Genomic DNA, 16978 nt, shown 5'->3' on the forward strand with positions numbered 1-16978 from the left:
TTCAACATTGATAAATGCAAAGTAATACACAATGGAAAACATAATCCCAATTATACATACAAAATGATGGGGTCTAAATTAGCTGTTACCACTCAAGAAAGAGATCTTGGAGTCATTGTGGATAGTTCTCTGAAACATCCACTCAGTGTGCAGCAGCAGTCAAAAAAAGCTTACAGAATGCTAAGAACCATTAGGAAAGGGATAGATAAGACAGAAAATATCATAATGCTACTATATAAATCCATGGTATGCCTACACCTTGAATACTGTGTGCAGTTCTGGTTGCCCCATCTCAGAAAAGGATGTGTTAGAATTGGAGAAGGTACAGAAAAGGGCAACAAAAGTTATTAGGGGCATGGAACAGCATCCATGTGAGGAGAGATTAAAGAGACTGGAACTTTTCAACTTGAAAACAGAGAGCTAGGGGGTGTAGCAAGGCAAGACTCACCGGCACAGCGCCTCCTGTTGGTCATCCTGGGAATTAGCTCTCCAGCTCTGGAGTGCCCTCTGCTGGGCGATGTCCCACTTGCCTCAGGCCCCTGTGTCCCTCCCAGACCCCAGTGCCCCTTACCTCAGGGTTCTGCCCTCTGCAGTACCCCCACAGTCTCTGGGTCTCTCCTCCACAGGGAACCCCCAATCCTCTATCCCTACCCTGCCTCAGTGGCAACTGCCAGTCATCATCTAGCCCCCACACACTGGGGCAGACTGCAGTCTGTAATCCACTCATCACTGGCAAGCAGGGTTTGGACCTGCTGCCTTTCCCTGCAGCCCAGTACCTGCTTTGGCCTTTCTACCAGGCCACAGCCTGGGAGGTTGCCAGGCCTGAGCTCCCCAGTACTGCTCCAGTCCCTGAGCTCCCAGGCAGCCAAGTCAGTCTCCCTCCAAGGCTGAAGAGAGACTCACTCTGCTCCTGTCCAGCAGCCCTTTTATAGGGCCAGCTGCAGCCTGCCTGGGGTGTGGCCCCAGCTGTGGTTGCTTCTCCAATCAGCCAAGCCTATTGGCTCCCCAGGGCTGTTTTAACCCCTTCCGGGCCGGAGCGGGTGACCACCCCGCTACACGGGGATATACAAAAGTCTATAAAATCATGACCGGTGTGGAGAAAGTAATTGTTATTTACTCCTTCACATAACACATGAACCAAGGGTCACCCACTGAAATTAATAGGCAGAAAGTTTAAAACACACAAAAAGGAAGTACTACTACACACAACGCAGTCAGCCTGTGGAACGTATTGCCAGGGGATGTTGTGAAGGCCAACACTATAATGGGGTTAAAAAAAAAACTAGATAAGTTCATGGAGGATAGGTCCATCAATGGCTATTTGCCAAGAGGGTCAGGAATGCCACCCCATGCTCTGGGTGTCCTAAGCCTCTGATTGACAGAAGCTGGGAGTGGACAACAGGGGATGGATCACTTGCTAATTGCCATGTTCTGTTAATTCCCTCTGAAGCACCTGGCACTGGCCCCTGTCAGAAGACAGGACACTGGGTTAGATGGACCATTCATTTGACCCAGTGTGGCCGTTCTTATGTTCTTAAGCAGCCAGCAACAGCAGAAAAAACAGCAGCGGCGGCAAGGAGCAGCAGCAGCAGCCACAAGCCATTTGCTGAAATGGCCGCAGCAGCAGAGGCCTGGCTCAACACTCCATCCCCTTTCAAGGAGAAGGAGGTGAACCCATGTGAACACACCTCTGAACTCTGGGTCCTCGCTGACCGAGGACAACCAAATGTGAGGGGGGAGGAGTGGCGGGAAAGGGGAATGGCATGTTAAAATGATATTTGTTCATTGGACTTTCACACCACAAGGTGGGAAATTGAGGCCAAGGACACTGTCCAACGTACTGTGGGGTGGGAGTTTGCTTACGATTATATGGTTTCAAATCACAGTTGTGGTGTTTTCCCAAATTAATGCTGGGTGCCCTTTCCCTTTTAACAAAAATTTTCCTTTTGCTATACACAGAATCAGTGTATACACAGCTCACGAGTGGGGAAGTATTGCCTCTTAGGGCTGGTCTACACTACCGCGGTAAGTCGACCTAAGCTATGCTACTTCAATTATGTGAATAACGTAACTGAAGCTGATGTAGCTTAGGTTGAGTTAATGCAGTGTCTACACAGCGCCGTGTCAACGGGAGACGCTCTCCCACCGACTTACCTTACACTTCTCAGGGAGCTAGAGTGCCGAAGTCAATGGTAGAGTGCTCTGCGATTGATTTAGTGTGTCTTCACTAGACCCGCTAAATCGACACCACTGCATCAATCGGAGCAGTGCCAATCTACCAGTAAGTGTAGACATGGCCTTAGAGGCACCCAGGGTTGAGTTTGGTCTTCCCAAATTAGTGGGTGGGGGCTCAAGCTGGTTCTTTTTTGTCTCATTAAGAGAAACCCCTAGATATTGGACCCTGGCCCTTGTTGCCGACACCACCTGGCAGAAGGGTTACAAAGTCAATAGAAAAACTCACACTGACTTCCACAGGAGTTGGGCCAGAATCTGTGCCCAAGGTTGCACAACAAGTCTTTTTCTGAGTTGGGATTTGATTTTAAGAGTTTCTGTCTCTCAGCCCACTAGAGCATTCTGCATTCCTTCCGCATTCCTTTACCTTGCCAGAGATCCTGTTCTCTTTGGAAATTACATTTGTTCTGGGTCTGTAATTGGCTAAAAGAAATGGATGAAAAAGACTCGACAGAAGATGACTATGACTTCGACTCTGATGCTGACATTAGTCACAATGTTGTGTGTGTGTGTATTTAAGACTGGCAGACCCTGGTTGTCGGTGGGTGGGATCGAACCTGGGACCTCTGGCAGCTAAATGTATGAGCCTCTACTGCATGAGCTAAAAGCCACATGGCCCTTAGCTAAGGCTGTAGCAGACTCATTAATCTCTAAGTGACCTCGGTGCCACAAGAAGGGGCAGAACACCACACCCAGGAGGTGGGTGGGTTACATACTTCCCCTAGCTAAGAAAGCACGTTCTGAACTTCAGAGACTTCCCAGTTGACATCCCAGACGAGCCCCCACTTTTAACACCGACAGACTCCAGTTATTGGCAGGCAGGATCAAACCTGGGACCTTGGGAGCTAAATGTATGAGCCTCTACTGCATGAGCTAAAAGCCACATGGCCTTTAGTATCAGAGAGGTAGCTGTGTTAGTCTGTACCCACAAAAACAACAAGGAGTCCAGTGGCACCTTAAACTAACAGATTTATTTGGGCATAAGCTTTTGTGGGTAAAAACCCAATTCTTTAGATGTATGGAGTGAAAATTACAGATACAGGCATATATATACTGGGACATGAAGAGAAGGGAGTTACCTTAGAAGTGGAGAACCAGTGATGACAAGGCCAATTCAGTCAGGGTGGATGTGGTCCACTCCCAATAATTGATGAAGAGGTGTCAATACCAAGAGAGGGAAAATTGCTTTTGTCGTGAGCCAGCCACTCCCAGTCCCTATTCAAGCCCAAATTAATGGTGTTAAGTTTGCAAATGAAGTGTAGCTCTGCAGTTTCTCTCTGAAGTCTGTTTTTGAAGTTTTTTTGTTGAAGGATGGCTACTTTTAAATCTGTTATTGAATTTCCAGGGAGACTGAAGTGTTCTCCCACTGGCTTTTGTATGTTACCATTCCTGATGTCTGATTCGTGTCCATTTATTCTTTTACGTAGAGACAGTCCGCTTTGGCCAATGTACATGGCAGAGGGGCACTGCTGGCACATGATGGCATATATCACATTAGTAGATGTGTAGGTGAAAAGCCCCTGATGGTGTGGCTGATGTGGTTGGGTCCTATGATGGTGTTGCTAAAGTAGATATGGGGACAGAGTAGGCAACAGGGTTTGTTACAGGGACTGGTTCTTGGATTAGTGTTGCTGTGGTGTGGTGTGTAGTCGCTGGTGAGTATTTGCTTCAGTTTGGGGGGCTGTCTGTAAGCGAGGACTGGCCTGCTTCCAAGGTCTTTGAGAGTGAGCTATCTTCGAGACACTTCCTGAGGAAATTACAATGCATTGGTGATCTTCCTGAAAACACCATCCTGGCCACCATGGATGTAGAAGCTCTTTACACCAATATTCCACAGGAGGATGGACTACAAGCTGTCAGGAACATTATCCCTGATGAGGCCTCAGCACACCTGGTGGTTGAGCTTTGTAACTTTGTCCTCACCCACAACCATTTCAGATTTGGCGACAACTTATATGTTCAAGTCAGAGGCCCTGCTATGGGTACCTGCATGGCCCCACAGTATGCCAACATTTTTATGGCTGACTTAGAACAATGCTTCCTCAGCTCTTGTCCCCTAGCACCCCTCCTCTACTTGCGCTACATTGATGACATCTTCATCATATGGACCCATGAAAAAGAAGCCCTTGAAGAATTCCACCTGGATTTCAACAATTTCCACCCCAACAACAACCTCAGCCTGGACCAGTTCATACAAGAGATCCATTTCCTGGACACTACAGTGCAAATAAGTGATGGTCACATAAACATCACCATATACCACAAACCTACTGACCGCTACTCTTACCTACATGCCTCCAGCTTCCATCCAGGACACATCACATGATCCATTGTCTACAACCAAGCCCTAAGATACAACTGCATTTGCTCCAATCTCTCAGACAGAGACAAACACCTACAAGTTCTTCATCAAGCATTCTTAAAACTAAAATACCTACCTCGAGAAGTGAGGAAACAGATTGACAGAGCGAGACGGGTACCCAGAAGTCACCTACTACAGGACAGGCCCAACAAGGAAAATAACAGAACACCACTGGCCATCACGTACAGCCCCCAGCTAAAATCTCTCCAGCACATCACCAACGATCTACAACCTCTCCTGGAAAACGATCCCTCACTCTCACAGACCTTGGGAAGCAGGCCATGTTATGACATAACCCACACAAGAAGATTGTGGATGTCTGTCTCCTCTAGTGGCGGGTGTACATAAGTTGTTAATGAATATACTACTGTTGTGAGCTGTGGGAATTAGTTCTTAAACTCAAGCAGTAAGCCATGCTTTTAGTGTGAGAGCTGCTGGATTCAATTCCCACTCTTCCCAAACACCGTCACTTACATGAAAAAAATGTATATTTGCTAGGCAGACATCTATCCGATGACAAAATATCTATTTACTGGCAGACAAGAATGTTTGGCATTATTAAGCCTTATCCAGCCAAAACTTTCACTTTGTATGATAAATCTTATATATATAATGACTCCTGTCATGTCAGGTCTCATACCCTTACATTGAAAGTTTATTTCCACTTTAACAGAAATAGACTTTGGAAAGTCTGGACCAGGAACCAACAAGAGAGAGGAAATTCTGTGTTAACACTAATGCTGTCTCTAAGATCACCTACTGTTCAGAGACCAGGGCATTAAAACCGAGCTTCCTGATTTTTGTTAGTTTTAAATCAGACCTATAGTGTTGTTTTAATGCTCTACGGGTGTGAATTTAAAATGGCCTCTAAGTGTGGAAAGAGATTTTTTTTTTTTAAAGAAGAGCTCAAACAACATTTTAAAGAGTGAAAAACAAGGAATATGAGCAAATATTTGTGAACATTTTTTGAGGGCTGCAAGCGGAACAAATCCTGGGATATTTTAGAATTGTCGTGGGGCCAAATCCTGTTTCCTTTACTCATATGACAAAGTCTCATTCAAGTCAATTGCTTGATGCTGCTTTTGTAAATAAAAGAGAGCAAAATTTAGGTCACGGTTTATGGAAAATAATATGAACAATTTTTTTTCAGCAGGAGAAGCCAAACATGTATTGATTTGACCTATTTATGAAATACCCTTAGGGCTAGGATTTAGACTGAGCTTAATGCCTTGAATATGGGGCACAGGTAGCTCAGTGGGTTGAGCACTGGCCTGCTAAACCCAGGGTTTTTGGGGGGAGGGATAGCTCAGTGGTTTGAGCATTGGCCTGGTAAACCCAGGGTTGTGAGTTCAATCCTTGAGGGGGCCATTTAGGGATCTGGGGCAAAAACTGGGGATTGGTCCTGCTTTAAGCAGGGGGTTGGACTAGATGACCTCCTGAGGTCCCTTCCAACCCTGATATTCTATGACTCTATGGGGCACCATGTAGCTACACTGTCCCAAGAGGAGCCCTCATAAGGAACTGTGCCCTGGAGTATGTCTACACTTGCTACTGGGAGAGTGCTTTCCAGTTTAGGTGTAGACACACACACGCTAACTCTGCTCAAGCTAGTGCACTAAAATAGCAGTGTAGCTGGGAGTAGCATGGGTGGCGGTTTGGGTTAGCTACCAGAGGATGTACCGGGGGGTCCCAGCAGGTTTGTACTCATGAGGCTAGCCTGAACTGCTGCCCACATTATCCAAAGCTACACTGCTATTTTTAGTGGGCTAGCTCGAGCAGAGCTAGCACTTCTGTCTACCCCAGCTGGGAAGCATGCTCCCAGCTAGGGTTGCCAACTTTCTAATTTCACAAAACCGAACACCCTAGCCCTGCCCCTTCCCTGAGTCTCTGCCCCTTCCCCGAGACCCCGGCCCCTGTTCACTACATTCCCCCTCCCTCGGTGGCTCGCTCTCCCCCACCCTCACTCACTTTCACTGGGCTGGGGCAGGGGGTTGGGGTGTGGGAGAGGGTGAGGGCTCTAAATGAGGGTGAGGGCTCTGGGGTGGGGCCAGAAACGAGGGGTTCAGGGTGTGGGAGGGGGCTCCAGGTGGGGCAGGGGGTTGGGGTGCAGGAGGGGGTGAGGGCTCCAGGGTGGGGCTGGGAATGAGGGGTTCAGGGTGTGGGAGGAGGCTCTAGGCTGGAGTAGGGAGTTGAGGTGGAGGGGTTGGTGAGGGCTCTGGGCTGGGGGTGGGGATGAGGGGCTGGGGTACAGGAGGGGGCTCCTGGCTGGGTCTGAGGGATTTGGAGTGTGGGAGGGGCCTGCAGGTTGAGGCAGGGGGTTGGGGTGCAGGAGGGTTGAGGGATCCAGGGTGGGGCCAGGGATGAGGGGTTCAGGGTGTGGGAGGAGGCTCTAGGCTGGAGTAGGGACTTGAGGTAGAGGGGGTGGTGAGGGCTCTGGGCTGGGCGCGCGGGCTCTGGGGTGCAGGAGGGGACTCTGGGTTTGGCAGGGCTCAGGGGTGGGGGTTGCGGTGCAGGAGGGGGTGCGGGCTCTGGGCTGGGGCCGGGGATGAGGGGTTTCAGGTGCAGGAGGGGGCTCCAGGTTTTGGGGGGGTCACAGAGATGGGGCAGGGGGTTGGGGCATGGGCTTACCTCAGATGGTTCCCAGTTGGCAGTGCAGTGGAGCCAAGGCAGGCTAGTCCCTACCTGTCGTGGGGCACCACGCTGTGTCCCGGAAGTAGCCAGCAGGTCCGGCACCTAGGTGGTGGTGGTGGTGTGGGGGGCAGCAGGCTCTGCGCGCTGCTCTCGCCCGCAGGAACCATCCCCCCAGGTCCCATTGGCCGCGGTTCCCGGCCAATGAGAGTGCGGAGCCGGTGCTCGGGTGGGGGCAGCACGCGGAGCCCTGTGGCCCCACTGCCTAGGAGCCGGACCTGCTGGCCGCTTCCAGGGCGCAGTGCAGTGCCAGGACAGGTAAGGACTAGCCTGCCTTGGCTCCGCAGCACTGCCGACCAGACTTTTAATGGCCTGGTCGGCTGTGCTGACCGGAGCCGCCAGGGTCTCTTTTTGACTCGGTGTTCCGGTCAAAAACTGGACACTTGGTCACTGTACTCCCAGCTGCAGCAAAGATATACCCTTAGAGTTACAATTCTCCTGTTCCCTCTTGCTTCTGGTCTGGAGTTGTTTGTTACAGCCCTTCACTAGTTACGGCACACGCCCCTTACCCCCTCGCATCTGCTCAGCTTCTCCGGCTACACATGGAAGGTTAGATCCAAGGCTCCATCCAGCCCCTTTCCACTCATCAGCTTGGTGCAGGAGAATTGGGTCCTCAGTCTGTTCTTGACCCCAGCCCTGAGCCAAGATGCCTGGAAGCTGTGCAGAGGGAGGGAGAGAGGGAGGGATAGCTCAGTGGTTTGAGCATTGGCCTGCTAAACCCAGGGTTGTGAGTTCAATCCTTGAGGGGGCCATTTTGGGATCTGGGGCAAAAATTGGGGATTGGCCCTGCTTTGAGTCGGGGGTTGGACTAGATGACCTCCTGAGGTCCCTTCCAACTCTGGTATTCTATGATTCTATGAGGGAAGGGATGAGGCAGCAGGAAGATGAGGAGTGTGCTTACTCCTTCCTCTAAACAGCCAAGTAACGGCTAGGGACAATCTAGCTTCCATAGCATTTTCACAGATTTTAGGCCACAAGGGACCATCATAATCATCTAGTTCAGTGGTTCTCAAAGCTGGTCCGCTGCTTGTTCAGAGAAAGCCCCCTGGCGGGCCAGGCCGGTTTGTTTACCTGCCGTGTCCACAGGTTAAGCCGACTGCAGATCCTACTGGCCGCGGTTCACTGCTCCAGGCCAATAGGGGCTGCAGAAAGTGGCGCGGGCTGAGGGACGTGCTGGCCGCCCTTCCCGCAGCCCCCATTGGCCTAGAGCAGTGAACTGCGGCCAGTGGGAGCCGTGATCGGCTGAATCTGTGGACGTGGCAGGTAAACAAACCGGCCAGGCCCGCCAGGGGGCTTTCCCTGAACAAGCGGCGGACCGGCTTTGAGAACCACTGATCTAATTGACCTCACAGATTTTAAGGAGGGATTTGGTAGTGATGAAACCATGTGAAACCTACTATTTCTACAGAATTTAAAAACCATTCTAGAGAATTTAACAGAGAATTATATCCCTGCTAAAGAATTCTCTCTCCTGTAGAATTAGTATTAAATTCCAGAGGCCTTCTGCACCAGGGCTGTATGCTAAATCCACTGTGCCTTTAGCTGTAGCAGGTCATTGTCTGATCCATTCTACTGTGTTAATAAGACATAATAAATTCAGCAACACTGAGGAAAATTAAAAAACGTGAAGAACTTTATTACTGATTTTGTATGTGCAGCTACAAGCAAATTGTTTGTAGCTTTTATTGATCAGAGAAGGCTGAATAAGAGGTATTGTAGGACACATACGGGGGAAATAATCAAAGCATAAAATTAATATACCAGTCACAGTATCTGAAATCTAAGAGCAATGAAAGATGTGTAAATAAAGTACTCCAGAGAAATGAAACTCCATGGCAGCGACTATCAAATTATTTACAACATAGCACAAACATCAATGAAAGCATTTTCCCCATTCAGACATTTAATAAATCCAGTCTATAATCATTGCTTTAAAGAATTAATTATGGCAGCAAAAGCCACATTTCACCAACTGACTCTGAAATGAAAGGTCAGCAGGAGCTTAATCTCCTCTGTAGGGGGAGCGCTGCTTTTTGAAATTTTACTCTGTTACACGGTGTAAGGAATTTGAGAGACATTTGCCAAGAAGGAAAGAAAAGGCAGCACCAGTCTGTGCACAGAATGGCTAAAACTGGAGTGTTTAATATATAGCTGGGATCCAGACACGCAATGATACAAGATGTCCTATAATAAATTCTGCTCCCACATCAATTCTGCCTCTCCGATCCCCTCAGCTCTGCCCTTCCCCACCCCTGCCTCACCTCTATTCCTCCTGTGTATCCCGGGGGTCCTCCTCTCCCATTCCCAAGCCTGAGGGAATGGCAGGGAGGCCCCTTCTTGCAGGAGGGGAGGTGAAAGAAGCAGAGTCTTTCATCCGACTGCTCACAGGAGGGGTAGGGAAAGAGGGAATGGAGAAACCCTGAGCTGTTGGGCTCTTTCTGCTTCCTCCCTCTCCCCTCATAGACTTTAAGGCCAGAAGGGACCATCATGATTAAGATTAAGATTTTGTCATGCGTATTTTTAGTGAAAGTCATGGACAGGTCGCGGGCCATAAACAAAAATTCACAGAAGCACACACCCCTCTCTGTGTTTACTATTAGCCATATTTACTAAAAAAACCCTGCGGGAGGGGGAGAACTAATGGTCTGAGCCCCACTGCTGGGGGCTGGCTGCCACTCCAGCTCTGCCACTGCAGTGGGTGCGGAAGCATGGAGGTCAGAATCTGTGACCTCTGTGACAAAATTGTATCCTTAATCATGAACCGCCAGTCTGACCTCCTGCACATCGCAGGCCACAGAATCTCAGCCACCCACTCCTGTAATAGGACTGTACCCTCTGGCTGAGTTACTGAAGTCCTCAAATCTTGATTTAAAGACTTAAAGTTACAGAGAATCCACATTTACTCTACTTGAAACCAGCAAGTGACCTATGCCCCACGCTGCAGAGAAAGGCAAAAAAGAAAAAACAAAACAACCCCCCCCCCCCAAAAAAAAAAAAAAACAAAAAAAAACCCCACCCCAAGCTCCAGGGTCTCTGCCAATTTGACCTGGGGAACAATTCCTTCTTCTCTCCCAAACATGGCTATCAGTTAGACCCTGAGCATGTGGGTGAGACCCACCAGCCAGACAATGGGGAAAGAATTCTCTGTAGTAACTCAGTCTTCCCGATCTAGCATCCCATCGCTGGCTATTGGAGAGATTTGCTAACAGCAGTCACAGTTGGGCCATATTGCATTGTAGGCAACCTCATCATACCATCCCCTCCATAAACTTATCAAGCTAAGTCTTGAAACAAGTTAAGTTTTTTGCCCCCACTGTTCCCCTTGGGAGGCTGTTCCAGAACTTCACTCCTCTGATGGTTAGAACCCTTCATCTAATTTCAAGCCTAAACTTCTTGATGGCCAGTTCATATCCATTTGTTCTTGTGCCAGCATTTGCACTTAACTTAAATAACTTCCCTCCCTCCCTGGTGTTTATCCCCCTGATGTATTTATAGAGAGCGATCATACCTCCCCTTAGCTTTTGTTTTGTTAGGCTAAACAAGACAAGCTCCTTAAGTCTCCTCTTGTAAGGTAGGTTCTCCATTCCTCTGATCATCCTAGCAGCCCTTCTCTGCAACTGTTCCAATCTGAATTCACCTTTCTTAAACATGGGAGACCAGAATTGCACACACTATTCCAGATGAGGTCTCACCAGTGCCTTGTACAATGATGTAATGGGATGTCTGCCCCACACACAAGGCCAGAAGGGGTAAATTACGCCAATTAACCTATAGTCTGCACCTGAAGGAAAGCCAGGGAGTGCTAAGGCCTAACTGGCTGATGAAGCCCAGCTGGGGGAGAAGCTGAGCTGGAATTATAAAGCCAGGAATCTGGCAACAGAAGGGGGCTGCAGAGAAGTAGTCTGCAGTCACTCACTAGGAGAAGGCAGGTAGCCTACGATTACTTCCTGGAAGGAGGGAGTTTGGGCTGGCAAATCCAGAGGAGTGGGAGCCAGAAGGTATGGAAGAGGCTCAGAAAAAGGCAGCAAGGTCCAGGAAGGAATAGATGTTGGCTTCTGACTAGAGGGTCTCTGAGCTGGAACACAGAGTAGAGAGCGAGCCTGGGTTTTCCTACAAGCCACTGAGGGAATGGCACCTGAGGCAGTGAATAGGAAGACTACCTGAGACTGCTGGCGAGAAGAGACTTTGACTCACCTCTAGAAAGGGGAAAAAATGGAGTGATCGGGCCGGAGGCCCAAGTCACAAAGAGGAGGCTACAGTTCCTGGAATGAGGCAGATTCTGCAGAAAGAGGAAGAGACAGAGTGCGACCGCCAGAAGGGGCGTCAGCCTGGTAGAGCTAATCCCAGAACGGTTAGGAAGCGGCGCCCTCCAGCCTTGAGTAGAGCGCCCCCGTCACAAATGGTAATAATGATTTCTTGGCTCTCCTGGAAATACCTCACCTCCCGTGATAATAGTGTCAGCTCCTGTGGGAAACAGGGAGAACTTTGCTTGTTTCCTGCAGCAGCCTTGATTGGCTGCTCTTCCCCCAGGAGGTGGGCAAGTACCTGCAGGGAACTTCAGGAGGCAGAGTATTCCCCTGCTGCCAGCGATTGACTAGTCTGGTTCTGCCCCCAAGTTGCAAGCAGGCTGAAGTACCTGTTGCAAGGGATCTGGGGAATCTGAGCACAAAGAAGAATTTAATGTAATCACAGGACTCTAGGAGCTGGAGCTTTAGGAGAAACACCAAGTATTGGGAGAGTTGATGATACTGGACTATGACAAAAATAGATTACCTGTAAGAAGATAACATTGTGAGGACACTGAATATGGAAAGACAGCGGCATTAAGAAATGGATCAGATGAAGGATGCAGCTATGTGCTGAACCTGGTATTCTGAAGACATCGGTATATATTTATTTACAGCAGTAAGGAAAGGGCTGTTTTTCATTATTTATATTACTGTAACACCTACAGTCTATTAGGTGCTGTCCAGATACATATAAAGACACCGCCTCTGTACCAAAGGGCAATGCGTTCTGTGTAACCTTACACTCTGATATCAATATCTTGTGCAACGCAGTCTTGAAGATGGATGAAATCCCATTATTTGAGAGAGTCTGAATATACAAGGAGTACAGTTTCAAAGGGAAAAGTATTTACAAGATTAAACTTCAGATGCGTTTCTTATGTCCCATCTCAGAGTGTGAGAATCTTTTTGGTGTTTTCTACAGGGATGTCCATTGATAAACGCTAAGATCACAACCAATCTCAGTGAAACATCAATCACTGCAGCACTGACTGCAGGCACTGTAGCTGAAACTATACAGCACAATACCACAGTGCAGTCTGTGCTGGATTGAAAGTGATTTCACCTCTCATGCCATATTAAATACAAGCAACCCATTACAAAAGAAGCCCTGAAATGTTCTATCATTACACAGGGATTTTGAAAATTGATCCTGTCAGATCTGGTGAACACTTATCCACACAAACTCATGCTTTCTCAAATTTGAAAAGCTGGTCTGCTAACTAGCTTGCTCTTCACGTCGCTACTGTAAAAAAACAGCAATGATTTAATGCAAGAAGTTATTTTAAGACCATCATATCATAGCATGAAGTCATCAGTGTCTATATCTTCTTGTGGGATAATCCTGTTACAGAATAATCTCATTTTAGAACAGTGTGTATCAAAGGACAATCTTTTCAGCCTCTTTCTGCCTGAAACTGTAAACGGCTTCAAGCTAAGCATCAGAAAATCTTACAAGGTGTTGAGATCTGTACCCACAAGATTTCATTTGATATACAGTACCTATATTATGTATTCTATAAATATACAGGGAGACATAGTCCCTGCCCCAAGAAGCTCACAGTTTAATACTCAATATAGATATAACAAACATCAGATACACAGGCTGAAGGCCCTACCGAGGCAGATTTGTGTACATATTTATAAGGCGAGATCACTGTAACAGCTGTGCGTTCATGGATTTACCTTCATAACATCCTATGCTGTATTATTATGGACACAGAAAATGAGGTACAGAGAGATTAAGGGACTTCCCCAAGGTCATACAAGAAGTTTCTGATAAAGTCAGGAACTGAACCCAGATTACCTGAGTCCCAAACTATTTCCTTAGCCAAGAGACAGTCCTTCCTAGCCCCCCCTTTCCCATCTTCAATTATCACTGAAAGAAGAAGTGCTTTACAGAGGGATTTGACTGTACCATTCTTTTTAGTTTAAATAGGATTGCTAAAACATTTTAAAAAACAATTCTCAAATTAGAGAGGTCTTCCAGAAGGAATAAAGATGTCTTCACAGAATTTTCTTTGGAAAGGCAATTAGCTCGAGTTCAGGTCAGAGACCTCATTACAGGCCTTGTCTAAATTTTCAAAATTAGGACCTCTATTTCCCAACAGGTACAGCTTTACTGCTGGTGGCACTGTTAGGGGCTGCAGTGGAGGCAGGACTATTTTTACCACCATGACATCAAACTAAACTGGTCTCTTCAAATCCATCTTGTAATTACAACTCTGACACACACATTTTCCATCTGTGCCTGTTCCTACTACAGTCTGTTTGGAGACCTTTCATGCAACGTCTATATATATTTCCTCCAAAGCACTTATTTTAGCTGGCAGCATGCAAAACACTAGCATTCTAAGGGTTAATAATGCTACTCATTTTTTCAGGTCAAAACATACCCACCACAAGAGCTCTCAAGTCAGAAGTTTTTTCCAGAAGTATATTGGATTGGTTTTCTTCTTTACAGACAAAAACCCTGCTTCTTTAAATGTGAACAATTCTAATTCTTTCATCAGTGAGAGAATACTTTAAACATGTATATTCTAGACTGAATTTTTATTAGGATTATTAATTGCATTGCAATGGCTCCTAGGAGCCTCAGTCGTGAACAGGATCCCAGCATGCCGTACAAACACAGAACAAAAAGATGATCCCTCTTCCAAAGAGACGCTCTAGAGGAGAAAATGGGAGAGAGCAGCAGTACTGAGGCATAGCAATATTCAAAGAAGCAATTTATTTTCACAGACATAAAAATCTAAGGTTTTTATATAGTGCCTCTCACTGTGATGGCAAAGTGCCGATAATTCCCACCTCATTCTCACCTTTGTCTTCCAAAATTTGCTACCTGGTTACTTATTAAGCATTTCCCCCAATTGTGGGAAAACACCCATTTACCACGAATTGTTTTAATAACAGTGAGCAAATATTTCACTGCAGATTTTGCACCCTGATGTAACCAAAATCTTAAAGTCATTTGCAGATTCAGTAATAGTTTAAAGTTAATAATATCATACTAATGACCAGATTTGAGAACCTCACTGATATTTGCAGAGACAAAAACAAAACAAAACAGTGCACTACTGTGTTAAATGTAAACTACTAAAAAAATAAAGAGGAAGTTTAAAACAAAGATTTGACATGGTAAGGAAACTGTTTCTGTGCTTGTCATTTAAATTAAGATGGTTAAAAGCAGCATTTTTCTTCTGCATAGTAAAGTTTCAAAGCTGTATTAAGTCAATGTTCAGTTGTAAACTTGAACAATCTCCATTCCCGAGGTGTTCGTAACTCTGAGGTACTACTGTATTCCAATCAGGGCCGGCTCCAGGCATCAGCGAACCAAGCAGATGCCTGGGGCGGCAAATGTAAAGGGGCGGCAGGAGGTCGGGCTCTGGGGCGGCAATGTGCCCTCGGCGGCGGCGGCGGGAATTCGGCAGCCACTCCGTCACGGTGCGTTTCGCGCTCGGCGGCAATTTGGCAGAGGGGACATGACTCTTCTTCGGTCGCCGGTGGCAATTTGGTGGCCGCACCATCACTCCGCCTCTGTGTTCGGCGGCAAGGATTTTTGTTTTGTTTTTCTTGCCACTTGGGGCGGCAAAAACGCTGGAGCTGGCCTTGATTCCAATGATCTCTTCCACTTTAAATGTTCCTTCAAAGGAGAGACAACTCATTTCCTTGGGAAACTACATACATCTACTGTAATGCTATTTTTCATTGCACGTAAGTAATCAGAGATTTCCTACTCGTGTATTGCAGGTTTAATATATAAACTGGGGAAGTACAGACTATATTGCTTGGCACAATCCAGCAGAGTCTCACCTATGAGAACACAGTATGAATTCAACCTTTGGCTGCATATATTAAACCACAATCTGCACTGAAGTGATGTATAGATTAGACACAAACCCACAAAACCAAGCCCTTTAAGAGGAGTTTGGGCTAGTAAAAAGCTCTGGCTCTAGCTCACCCAATTCATTGTGTAAAGGAAAAGCACATCACCACGAATGAATAGCCAAGGGTTTCGGATGGCCACTATGCCAGGTAGGGAAAGTGTCTGACTGCTGGGGTGGAACACATGCCTGGCTTGAGCCCCCAATGAACCCTCCTGAAATAAATCCCCTGAGCCTGCTCTCCTGGCATCAGCTTCACACTGCTGCTGGTGCCTGACCCATTCTATCAGGCAATAAAAGAACAATTTTAAGCCAGGAGGTGGGACCCCTAGTGAAGTGAAGTGGAAAGAATATGATATTCTCCACTCAGAGGAGTGAGGGGGGCTTCTGCTACTTGGTAGAGGGTGCCAAGGGAGGAGTCAGATGGGAAAGCACAGAAGGCTGTGCCTAGTGCGGAAGAGAGAGAAGGGTTAAGGGCCTGAAAATGAGTGCAGAGCACAGATGACCAGTATATTCCTTCTCACATTTTTCTAAGATTAAACTTGCTTTTGCGTTTTAGAGTAATATTTAAACGTCACTGTCACTTTAGAATATCCTCCTCATACACAAAGCACCTTTGGAACAAATTGATAAACTAAACAGTAATAAGTCTCCAGGATCTGATGGTGTTCACCCAAGAGTTCTGAAGGAACTCATATGTGAAATTGCAGGACTATTAACTGTCATCTGTAACCGATCATTTAAATCAGCTTCTGTACCAAATGACTGGAGGACAGCTAATGTGATGCCAATTTTTAAAAGGGCTCCAGAGGTGACCCTGGCAACTACAGGCCAGTAAGCCTCACTTCAGTACCGGGCAAACTGGTTGAAACTATCGTAAAGAACAAAATTGTCAGACACATAGATGAACAGAATTTGTTGGGAAATAGTCAACATGGTTTTTGTAAAGGGAAATTATGCCCCACCAATCTACTAGAATTCTTTGAGGGGGGTCAACAAGCGTGTGGACAAAGGAGATCCAGTGTATTTAGATTTTCAGAAAGCCTTTGACAAGGTCCCTCACCAAAGGCTCTTAAGCAAAATAAGCAGTCATGGGATAAGAGGGAAGGTTCTCTCATGGATTGGTAACTGGTTAAAAGACAGGAAACAAAGGGTAGGAATAAATGGTCAGTTTTCAGAATGGAGAGAGGTAAATAGTGGTGTCCCCCAGGGATCTGTACTGGGCCCAGTCCTATTTGACATATTCATAAACTATCTGGAAAAAGGGGTAAACAGTGAGGTGGCAAAATTTGCTGATGATACAAAACTACTCAAGATAGTTAAGTCCCAGGCAGACTGCAAAGAGCTACAAAAGGATCTCACAAAACTGAGTGACTGGGCAACAAAATGGCAAATTAAATTTAATGTTGATAAATGCAAAGTAATGCACATTGGAAAGCATAATCTTAACGATATATATACAATGATGGGATCTAAATTAGCTGTTACCACTCAAGAAAGAGATCTTGGAGTCATTGTGGATAGTT

The 16978-nt window shown here is 46.7% G+C and overlaps 1 protein-coding gene and 2 long non-coding RNA genes across 6 annotated transcripts in view; 1 reads left to right on the top strand and 2 right to left on the bottom strand.

Moving 5' to 3' along the window:
• LOC122466796 overlaps window positions 1-901 on the bottom strand; it is a 60526-nt gene extending 59625 nt beyond the window's left edge. The window contains exon 1 of the long non-coding RNA XR_006292615.1: window positions 777-901. This is a non-coding gene — a long non-coding RNA (uncharacterized LOC122466796). The remainder of the gene's footprint in view (window positions 1-776) is intronic.
• LOC122466793 overlaps window positions 1-11157 on the top strand; it is a 30264-nt gene extending 19107 nt beyond the window's left edge. The window contains exons 2-3 of the long non-coding RNA XR_006292612.1: window positions 536-541; window positions 11145-11157. This is a non-coding gene — a long non-coding RNA (uncharacterized LOC122466793). The remainder of the gene's footprint in view (window positions 1-535; window positions 542-11144) is intronic.
• The window catches only part of NFIA (nuclear factor I A), a 466574-nt gene that overhangs the window by 419293 nt on the left and 30303 nt on the right, over window positions 1-16978 (bottom strand). The window lies entirely within an intron of this gene.

Source organism: Chelonia mydas, chromosome 8 (assembly GCF_015237465.2).
Source record: "Chelonia mydas isolate rCheMyd1 chromosome 8, rCheMyd1.pri.v2, whole genome shotgun sequence".
NCBI lineage: Eukaryota > Metazoa > Chordata > Testudines > Cheloniidae > Chelonia > Chelonia mydas.